We start from the raw sequence: 12,076 nt of genomic DNA on the forward strand, positions 1-12,076 counted from the left end.
ACTCTCTTATTTTTCATCCCTAGTGGAGTCGCCAAGCTGTTGACACCATTTTTTGGGGAAACGGGGTCGACTTAGATTTTGAAAATGAAAACGAACACGGGAGTCGCCACCAATCTTTTTGAAGGTGTGATTGGGTCACCTCGAAAAAATAGTTGTTTTTAATAAACGGTTTAGATTTATTAAAACAATGCATTTGGTCTACGAAAATCAAAGAAATAGGTTCGGGAGTCGGTTACGTACGAGGAAGGATTAGCACCCTCGAAACACCCAAAATTGGTACCTAGTTGATTACTTAATGTCTTGGTGTCGAAAATTAAAAACTCGAAAAGAATTTAAAAATATGATCCCTCTTTATATTGTGTTATTTTAAAATTACTCAAATAAATCAAAATGGAAAATGCCCCCTTATCTTGAAGTAACAAGATGTCACATCTAGTAAGTTAGGACACGACACCTCATATTTTTGAGAGTAAGCTTGCCTTTTATTTTTTATTTAAACCTCATTTATTTCAATTTTAAAAGGACATTCGGTTATTTAGGTTTAACGCGAGTAAAATCGAAACCCAGTAAGTTAGGGCATGATCTCTCGAATTTCCAAATACGGAATATTGCCTTTATTATTTTTTTGAAAAAATCCTCGTCTCGAGAAAAACAACGTGTCATATCCAATGTATTAGGACACAACGTATTGAATTCCCGATAATGAGCTTTTTATTTATGTTTTTTTTCATTAAAGAGCATTCTCGATTATTTAGGTTCAACAAAGAAAATTGGAACCCAACACGTTAGGGCTCAATCCTCTCGAAGATCCCAAGTATCGAGTATTGCCTTTATTTCTAAAATTTTCCTTTTTTACGAATTTGGGTAAAAATTGATGTAATGTTAAATTTGATGTATGAATAAATGGTTACGTTAATGAATGACAACAATATGAAAACATGAATAGACGAATTGCAATATACATGACGGCAATAATACATGAAACATCTCACTTTAATATCAATATTAAGGATCAAAGAAAACGAAATAAAATAATATATAGAACAATTTGGAATAAATAGTATAAAACGATTTAAAGCAAATAATATGTAAAACAAGTTAAAATGAATAATCTTCAAAGCAATTTAAAAAATAAATAACATAGAAAACAATTTAAAATAATATGTAAAAAGTTTAAAATAAATAATATGTCAAAAGGAATCTTAAATGAATAATATGCAACCAAAATTTTTTTTTAAATGATAATGAATGATGTGCATAAAAACAATTCCAAATAAATAATATACATATGTAGTTTAACATAAATAATATATATATTTAAAATGAATAATTGATTAACATAGTTTAAAATACAGAATATATAAAAAAAACTTAAAATAAATAATAATAGAACGATTTAAAATAAATAATATAAAGTTTAAAATAAATACATTGAAAAAATAAAGTGAAATCTAACAGATTTGGGACTAAATCGGGACAAAAATGAAATAAAAGGGTAAAAATCATAATAAAATAACAAAGAGGACTAAAAACAAAAGACGCGCAAAGGTCAAGGACCAAATGCGGAATAAAACCCAAAATCGGACACGTGTCCATTTTCCAAAGCGTCAGTGGATCAAGGACTCGATTGAAATGCGCCGTAAATTTCGAGGTCAAATGTAAAATAAACGAAGACCGGATTGCATTAATGAGCAAAAGCGGAGGGGCTGAACATGAAAATAACCCCTCGAAGCAAAACACGCGGATCCTGCTGCTGGGTCGGGTCGCACGCGCGAGTTGAGGACCAAAACGACGCCGTTTTGGGGTTATTGAAGCCAGCCATAAACGACGTCATTTAAGGGGGTTTATAAAAGTAATTTTTTTTAAAAAAAAATTCATTCTTCTCACATTCTTAAAAAAAACAAAACACTCTTTCAACCCTCTCTTCCGCTCCAAACGTCGGCCTATCTCCGGCCAGGGGCCCGGTCGAGCGCCACTGCACCGGCCGCCGATTGTCGGCACCGGCGCCGTTGTGCACGGCGACGGTGAGTCAAAAGGTTTTCCTTTTTTACTCCGTTTTTAGATCCTGGCCTCTTAAATACGGATCCAGTTTCAAAATACCCAAAAAACAACAAAAAAGGAAGAAGACCACCGGCCTTTCAACAACCAATTTTGTTACCCCGGTAAGTTCCTCCTTCCCTTTTTTCTTTTTTGTTAGTGATAGTTTTTTTTAGAAGAGAAACGATTAAAAAAAGAAAAAATACAATAAAATACTAAACCGAAAAATGACAACTTTTTCTTTTATTTCTGATATTCTCACAAAGGGTCCGAACCATACAAAGAAAAAGCTGGTGGCTTTTATAGCCAAATTACAAACGCTTAGTCTCTATTTCTTTTTTCGTTTGCGATTGTTTCTTGCTGTTGTCTTCTTCTTTTGCGTGTTGCAGGTAGTGTTAGAGGTACGTCAAACACGCAGAGAAGGCCTGGTGCGCGTACGGCGGCGGTGGCTGGTAGCAGGAGGAGCGGCAGAGGCGTGGGAGGCATGCGGGGTGGACCTAGGTGCGGCGCACCTAGGGTTTCTGCCTTTCTTTTTGTTTGGCTGAAATTGTTTTAGATTTTGGGCCATTTGGGCTTTAGGGTTTTGGTTTATTTGGGGATTGTAATTTGGGTAGTGGAATCTGGGCTTGTTTTTTTTGTAATTGGACTGTTTTGAGTGTGTTGGGCCTAGGCAGATTTTGGGCTTTACAGTTACTGAACTTCAAAACATGTACATTATCGTATTAATCAAGTCATTCCATCTGCTTGAGCATTAAATATCGATTGAAATTTGACATATATAGAACATATTTAAAGTATATGGACCAAATTGTAAACATATGTACTAAAGAAACAACTTGAATTTGAAGGGTTTTTTTTTAAATAAAGCCTTACTAAATTTTATTGACATTGTTTGTTTGTTAAACATATTTAATTCGCTAAGACTTGTTTAGAACATCAGTTAGAACCTCAGTTTCACACCTAGATAGCACGAGTTCAAAGATACTTTAGAATTCATAAATTTTTTACTTACATAGCTACCAAGTGAGTATTTTTTTTATTTAAAAATTTCACATCAACAAAATTAACAAAAAAAAGTTTAACAATGTTAATAATTGGACCTGATTTTTTGAAATCTAAAATGTAGAGGAATTAAATTCCTGAAAATAAAAATATAGGGACTAAATTTTAAATTTATGAAGAGTACAAAGACTTATGACATATTTTAACCTTTATACTATAAATATTTATTGTTAATATATTTAAAGATATTTTTTAATAATATTTGAAGAATATTATTTAAACTTTAAATTTTATTATTAAAATAAAATTGTAATATTGAATAATTTATTAAAATAATAAGTCCAAATTTTTTTATTAAAATAAATTATATTAATAATTAATAATTTATTATGTTATTAAATATAAATAATTAAACATTTATGTTTAATATTAAAAATTATAATAATTATTATAATATTTTAGTATTTTAAATGTTTTTAAAATTAAAATTAAAACTAAAAAATTATTATTAATATTATAATATTAGGCTTTAAAATGACTTTATAAATCATTTTATGTTGAGTGAGTTATTTTCCATGAAATAAACATAGAAAATTATAATAATAATAAAAATTTCTATAAATTAATTTTTTGTGAAATAAACACAATATACTACCAATAATATAATGACATAAATGAAAATGTCATTTAATTATAGAATTTTCACCAATAATGAAAATCATGTTACTATACTAGGGGCGAAATTAGAAAATTTTTTAGAGGATCGAAATTAAATTATAATTTTTACAACAAAAAAATATAATTTTACCATTTTAATAAACTATATCTTTATAATTTTTAAATAATTAAATCAAATTTTTATATTTTTAGGGAGAATAAAATATAATTTTATTTTTTTAGTTTAAAATTTTAAAAATTTTATATGAATTATATGAAAAAATTTTAATTTAGGGAAAATCGTGTCTCCCTAATTTCGCCAGTGTACTATACATCTGAAAGTTGTGATGAAGACATTGGGATTCCAGCATTTGCCAAAGCTACTCACATAGCTTCCATTGTGGTGAAGGCATTGGGATTCCATTGGTTGGACTTGTTGAGGAGGTTCAACTAAGGACCAGTTTTTCATTGCTTAAAAAAACACTTCTGATTTCAAAAGCACTTTTAAATGAAAAGCTGTGAAGAACAATCTGCTTTTAGCTGAAATTTTTAGCTTTTCAGAAATGCTTTTTAAAAGCACTTCTGAAAAGGAGCCGAAAAGAAAAAGCTAAAAATTTTAGCTTTTCCTCTCCTAAAAGTACTTTTGGTGCTTAATTACTTTTTCACCCTTTCAAATACGTAGTATTCTTTTTCTTGGTGCTTATTTACAATATTGTGTTAAAATCATTAATTATAAATAAAAAATATTTTTTAAAATACTAATTACAAATATTTAATGGTTATATTTAAATATTAACAACAAGTTATAATAATTTTTTATATTATTACTAAAATATAATAACATTAACTAATTTAAATATTATTTAAATACATATTTGTTACTTGATAATAACATGTCTAAAATGGATATTTTATTTCTCAAAAGCACTTTTTGACACCAATGCTAAACACTCAAATTTTAAATCAAATTTTTCAAAATCACTTTTTAACAGCAATTTTCAAAAGTACTTTTCAAAAGCAATAAAAAACTAGCCCTAAGTTTAGAATTTATTAAACTTCTTGTTCTCTGATACCTTTTTTTCTATTTAATTTATTTGGAGTCATCCTGAAATTTAAGTAATCCCATTACAATATAACAAAGCAATTTACAACTAACACTAGAACAGGGCTAAATTACGAAGAAATGCCGATTTTTAAAGAAATTTAACTGTTTAGGTCGATTTTTGTGATATTTACTAGAATATGTCGATTTTAGACAGAGGACGAAAATTTAGACTCGTTTTTACTTAAATGTTAGTGCTTTTATCTTTGCGTCTCAGATTCCTCTCCTACTCACATTTATATTTTTTAGTTCATGTTGCTTCAACCTTTTTTTTAATTAATATTTTTAACATATTAACTCATTTGATTAAATGGTTAGATAATTGTGATTACATCCTTGAGTCTCAAGTTCTATTATTTTTATAAGCATATTAATGTATTTTTTATTTCATGTTGCTTCAAGCTTTTTTTTAATTAATATTTTTAACATATTAACTCATTTGATTAAATAGTTAGATAATTGCGATTACATCTTTAAGTCTCAAGTTCCATTATTTTTATAAGCATATTAATGTATTTTTTTTTATTTCATGTTGTTTCAAGTTTTTTTTTAATTTTTAATTAATATTTTTAATTAATAAATATATTATTTTCAAGTTTTTTATTTTTAATTAATAATTTTTTATTTATAAAATCAAATAATTATTTCAATTATCATTATGTTATCAAATATTTCACATATATGTGTTACACAGTATAAACATATCATGAGTGAAGTAAAATTTAGTATTATATATTTTTGTATGTATATTTAAAATATTTCACATATAAACATAAATGATATTTGAAATAATTAATTGAAATTTATATTTACTAAAAATAATAAATTTTATAATAATTATTTTTTTTATAATTAAAACTGTTATTAATTGAAAAAATGAATTAAAATAAAAAAATTGTAAAAAATATATTTATTAATTAAATACATTAATTAATAATAATAATAATAAAAGAGCTTGAAACAACATGAAATAAAAAATACATTAATATGCTTATAAAAATAATGGAACTTGTGACTTAAAGATGTAAGCGCAATTATCTAACTATCTAATCAAAGAAGTTAATATGTTAAAAATATTAATAAAAAAATTTGAACAAATATTAAATTAAAAAGACAAATGTGAATAGGAGAGGAATTGAAACACCCCTTACCCGTATCCAACACTGGAATAGGGTACGAGGCATTACCAGAACAAATACACTTGTAAACGTATTTAACCGAGTTATAAAATTTCATCTAAATTAAAACTTTCAAAATTATTAACATGCTTTTATAACTCTTCACAATATATCCTCAAAATATTATAATCGTAATAAATAGGGCCTACGATACCCGATACATACTCATGCAATTCAATGCTTCATATCCATTTCATTCAATTCGCAATTTCTCATGCTCACAATTTAAATCATATCACTAGCAATTTCCATTTAATTCATGTACGATTCAATGTCACTAAGTTTAACACTAATACGTATTTACTATTTAACTCAACATTTATCGATTATACCATTCATTAACACATTTATGAAATTCTCAATTTTGCAATGAAAATATCACTTTAGCTTAAATAACAACATCATCCTGGTATAAATACACTACCTGTAATAGCCTATTTTTGCCCGGGCCCAACTAAAAAAACCAAAAATAAAAAAAATTAACAGTCCCAGTCCATTTTACAAACCCAATTACAGCCCAAAAAAAATTAAAACCCTAATGGCCCATATGGCCCACTATCTTAAGCTAGTGGGAAACCCTAGCCCCCAAGTGGTGCCGCACCCTCTGTCCACCTGCTCTGCCACCACGCCGCACGCCTGCCACCACCTACTCCGTCAACGTCTGCAAAAATGACAGAAAAGGAAGCAAACACGCAAAGCAAAACAGTAGCAAATAGTAGCAACAAAAGCAAAAAATATTGTAACAAAATTGGCTATAAAAGCCTAAGGAAACAGATTGTAAAAAAGAGGAAAAAATCAGTTTAAAGGACCGATCTTTACATATGTAAAAGAGGGAGGAAGAAAAAAGAAATAAAAACGAATTTACAAGGTTTTTTTCGTTCACTGCCACTTTTATTTATTCATTTATTTTTTATTTTTTGGTTTTATCTATATACAAAAATAAAACAAAAGGAAGGTAAAGAGGGACTCACCGAAAACGTGCCATGTCCTTCTCGTCGGAGTCTTCTTCTTCAGTGACAATTGGTTCTTGAGAAGGCTGGTGGTCCTTTTCCTTTCGTTTTTCGGGTATTTTGAGGCTGGATTTGGACTTAGGGGTCGAAACCTAAGAGGGGATACCTTTTTACCCTCGCCGGCCACCGTGAATGGTGGCACCGACGCCGGCCACCGACGGCCAGCACGGTGGCTAGTGACCGGACTCTTGGCTGGAGAGATGAACGGAGAAGGGGAGAGGGAGAGCATATCAGTTGTTTTTTTTTTTTGTGAGAAGGGAGGAATGATTTTTTTTGAAAAAAAAATTGCCTTTTATAGCCAAACAAAACGACGCCGTTTTGGTCGGCGTCCTTAAGCCCCAAACGACGTCGTTTTGACCCTGTCGTCGGAGTCTTCTTCTCCAGTGACAATCGGTTCTTGAAAAGGCAGGTGTTCCTTTTCCTTTCGTTTTTCGGGTGTTTTGAGGCTGGATTTGGACTTAGGGGGTTGAAACCTAAGAGGGGATACCTTTTTACTCTCGCCGGCCATCGTGAACGACGGCGACGACGCCGGCCACCGACGGCCGGCACGGTGGCTAGTGACCGGACTCTTGGCCGGAGAGATGAATAGAGAAGGGGAGAGGGAGAGCATATCAATTGTTTTTTTTTTTGTGATAAGGGAGGAATGATTTTTTTGAAAAAAAATTGCTTTTTATGGCCAAACAAAACGATGCCGTTTTGGTCGGCGTCCTTAAGCCCCAAACGACGTCGTTTTGACCCTGGATCAGGTCAACCCGACTCGCTCCACCAAGGATCGGCGTGTTGATATTTGCTATTTTGGCCCCTCCATTTCATTCGTGCATTCAAACCAGTCCCTCCTCTTTTGTTTATTTCGAAACTGCACTATTTTTTTTTTGTTTTTATTTCAATTTAGTTGATGTTTTTAGTTATTTTATTACTTAATTAATTATTTTAATATTATTATTGCTACTACATTACATTATTATTATCATTATTGTTATTATTTACTTATTTATGTTATCTTAATTTCAAATTTTTGTTATATATACATACATTCATTTGGTTATATATATGCATACATACGTACATAATTTTTTAATTTATTTGCATATATATATAGTTATATATATTATTTATACTTTATGCCTTATATATATACATATATGTACACATACACACATACTTTTTTACAATACATGTATATACATGTATGTATATTTTATAACTCATACATATACATACATATAAATGTCTTTCATATTTTATAATTTCAAAGTATATATATATACATACTTTGTATATGTTCTTTATATTTTAAAATATATATTTATATATATATATATATTTTTAAATTTTTACAATACATATATACATACATATGTTTCTTTTATATTTTATTTAACTTATATACATATATGTAAATACTTATATTTTTATATATTTTATAATTCATATGTATATATCTCTACATACATACTTCTACTCATATATATACCTACTTATGTTTTTTGACTTTATAATTTATATACATGTCTGCATAGTTATACGTATTTGAATTTTTTATATGTATATACATTCCTATATATTTTATGATTTATAATTTATATATATACATGCATGTTTTTATTTATATATATACATACTTGTCTTGTTATATATTGATATTATTATTTATATTTTTTTATTTCCGACTTTGTTACACATATATACATAGATCTTTATTTTATATTTATTTTTAGTTTTATAATTTATTTTCATTATTGATATTATTGTCTTATTTGATATTTATTTATTTATGTGTTCATCATTATTTTCATGAAATGCTTTTAGACCCTTTTATTTACTTGTTATTTCGTGTATAATTGATTTGTTTTATGTATCTTTTGTTGTCACCCGTATTATTTATGCTTACATTATCTTAGTCATTATCGTTTCGTTACGCATATTAATATTGTGGTTGTTTTTACCATCTCGTGTTAGATTAACTTTACCCGATTCATAAATCACGGTTTTTAAAACGAGTAACATTTTGTATTTTGGGATTTGAAAAAGTCGTATCCTAACTTACGGGGTTTCGACTTTCTCGATAAATCTAAACACGAGACTTTCCAAACCTAAGCTTTTAAATGATCTCGGGAATTAATAAAAAAATCGTGTTCTAACTTACAGGACATGATTTCTTTTCAAAACCGAGATAATCGATTATCTTTTAAATAAATAAATTTTTGGCATTTATTCTCGTGTTGAGAATTTAAGACATTGTGTCCTAACTTATGGGATGTAATTCTTTTTCTCGATTAACGTGAAATATGCCATTTTTTCGAAAGTTTTTTAGCATTTCAACAAAGGATCATATTTTGAATCTTTTTCCAAATTTTCAATCTTCGACACTAAGACACTAATTAATCAATAAGGTACCAATTTTGGGCGTGTCGAGGGTGCTAACCCTTCCTCGTACGTAACCAACTCCCGAACCCGTTTTCTGATTTTCGTAGACTAAAATCGCTGTTCTGATAAAATTAAATTGTTTATTAAAACAACCATTTTTGTTCAATTAATTATCGGAACTTTAAAATGTCTTAACGAAACTTTAATACTATCTTTTTAACACTTCATAAATATTTATAAAAATATTTATGGCTCGGTTTAAAATCTCCGAGGTCTCGATACCTCGTTTTTTATTCTAATTATTTTAATATTTATTTCTAGTGCACTATTCAGGGTTTTTTACAAAAATATTATAAAAAAATAAAAATTTACCAAAATATTATAACTTTTTTTTATTTACCAAAAAATATATAATTTTTTTATTTACCAAAATATATAAAAAAACAAAAAAACAAAAAAAACCTGTAAAAAAATATGACCGATGTGACGGCACATTGGTCACGCCAATGGCATTGGCGGCACCAAAGGTGCCAAAACTATTGGCGGCACCAATGGTGCCAATACCATTGGCGGCACCACTTAATAATAGGGGGGTCGGTGGTGGGGGGCAGAAGGAGAGGGAAAGAAAGAAAGAAAGCAAAGGAAAGAAAGAAAAAGAAGGAAAGAAAAGGAAAGGAGAAGAGAAAAAAAGAAAGAAAGAAGAAGAAGAAAAGGAAAAGAGAAGAAAAAAGAAAGAAAGAAGGAAAGAAAAGGAAAGGAGAAGAGAAAAAAAAAGAAGAAGAGGGAAGGAAGGAAAAAAAAGAAGAAAAAAAAGTAATTTTATTTATAAATTTAATTTTTTTTGTAATATTTGTGTATTTAAAATTTATGTTATTTACATTATAGTTATTTTATTATTTTATTTAGCATATATATTTTATGAAATATATTTAGAATGAAAAAATAATGGTATGTACATTGTATGTTGATTAGGGATTTTTTTATGAAATTTACATAGGAATTTGAAATTAAAATTTTAGGAAAATAGCATTAAAAGTAAAATGACAAAGAAGTATGTTTAAGAAAACATAAAATACGAAAAGAAAAAACGGGAATTGTATATTTATCGAAAATAATAAAATGCGGAAAAAATGCGAAAAATGCACATTTAATAGATTGAAATAATGTAAAATTATAAAATAAAAAATTACGATATTTTTAAAAAAATAAAATGCAGATAAAAAAATACGAACAAATGGCTGAAGTAAGAGTGTATTAGTAAATTTTTTAAAAAAATTCAGAAATAATTTATACAAATAATTGAAACAAAATGTACTGGAATAATATAAAATAATAAAATACGAAAATAATATAGTTTTATTGAAAGTAATAAAAATCGGGAAAATAATAATACGACCAAAGGGCAGGGGAAAGGGTTTATTGCGGGTTTTTTAGCAAAATATTACAAAAAAAATACCAAAATATTATAAACTTTTTCTTTATTTACCAAAATAATAGAGGAAAAAAAGGGTGATGGAGGGAAAAAAAAGGCAGCACAAATATGTGGCTAATTACCTTTTAATCCCTCCTTATTTATTATTTTCTTTTATTCCCCCTTAGCACACTAAATTAATAAATTTCAAACATGATGCACTGAAATAATGTAAAATTATAAAAGACTAAGTTTATGATATTTTTTAAAGTAATAAAATATGGAGAAAAAAATACGAACAAATGACAGAAGTAAAAGTGTATTACTAACTTTTATAAAATTCAGAAATAATTAATACAAAATATTTCAAAGAAAATGTACTGAAATAATATAAAATAAAAAAATACGAGAATAATATATTTTTATTTAAAGTAATAAAAATCGAGAAAATAATACGAGCAAAGGGCATGGGAAGGGTTATTTTTTTACATAAAATTAATTTAAATAACACACTAGAGTAATAAATTTCAAACATGATGCACTGAAATAATGTAAAATTATAAAATTAGAAATTATGATATTTTTTAAAGTAATAAAATGCGGAGAAAAAGATACGAACAAATGGCAAAAGTAAGAGTGTATTACTAACTTTTATAAAATTCAGAAACAATTAATACAAAATATTTCAAAGAAAATATACTAAAATAATATAAAACAATAAAATACGAGAATAATATATTTTTATTTAAAGTAATAAAAATCGAGAAAATAATACGAACAAAGGGCAGGGGTAAGGGTTATTTTTTTACATCAAATTAATTTAAATAACACACTAGAGTAATAAATTTCAAACATTATGCACTGAAATAATGTAAAATTATAAAATTAGAAATTATGATATTTTTTAAAGTAATAAAATGCGGAGAAAAAAATACGAATAAATGACCGAAGTAAGATTTTTTTACTAACTTTTTTTTCAACTTGCAGGCATCACAATGGCTCGATTGATACGAAGCGATATTAGACACATATCTGATGCGGCTAATAACACGGTATGATTTATTATTTGTTAATCAGGAGTTCTATTTATTTAAAAACGATATACGCAGTATATACAAATAAATTATGTTATCGTAATATTTTTTCTGTAATTTTACACTATCATGACTCATTCCGAGTATTAAGGGGCCGTGTGAGTGTTTTAAAGATAGCTCCGGATGCACGATTTATGTCGTACCTGGAGCTAGCCGGATTTGGGTCAGTAGCATTGATCCGGTCCTCCGACTTGCGGTTTGATTTATTATCTGCGCTA

This window comes from Gossypium hirsutum, chromosome D12 (genome assembly GCF_007990345.1).
Source record: "Gossypium hirsutum isolate 1008001.06 chromosome D12, Gossypium_hirsutum_v2.1, whole genome shotgun sequence".
Classification (NCBI taxonomy): Eukaryota; Viridiplantae; Streptophyta; class Magnoliopsida; order Malvales; family Malvaceae; genus Gossypium; species Gossypium hirsutum.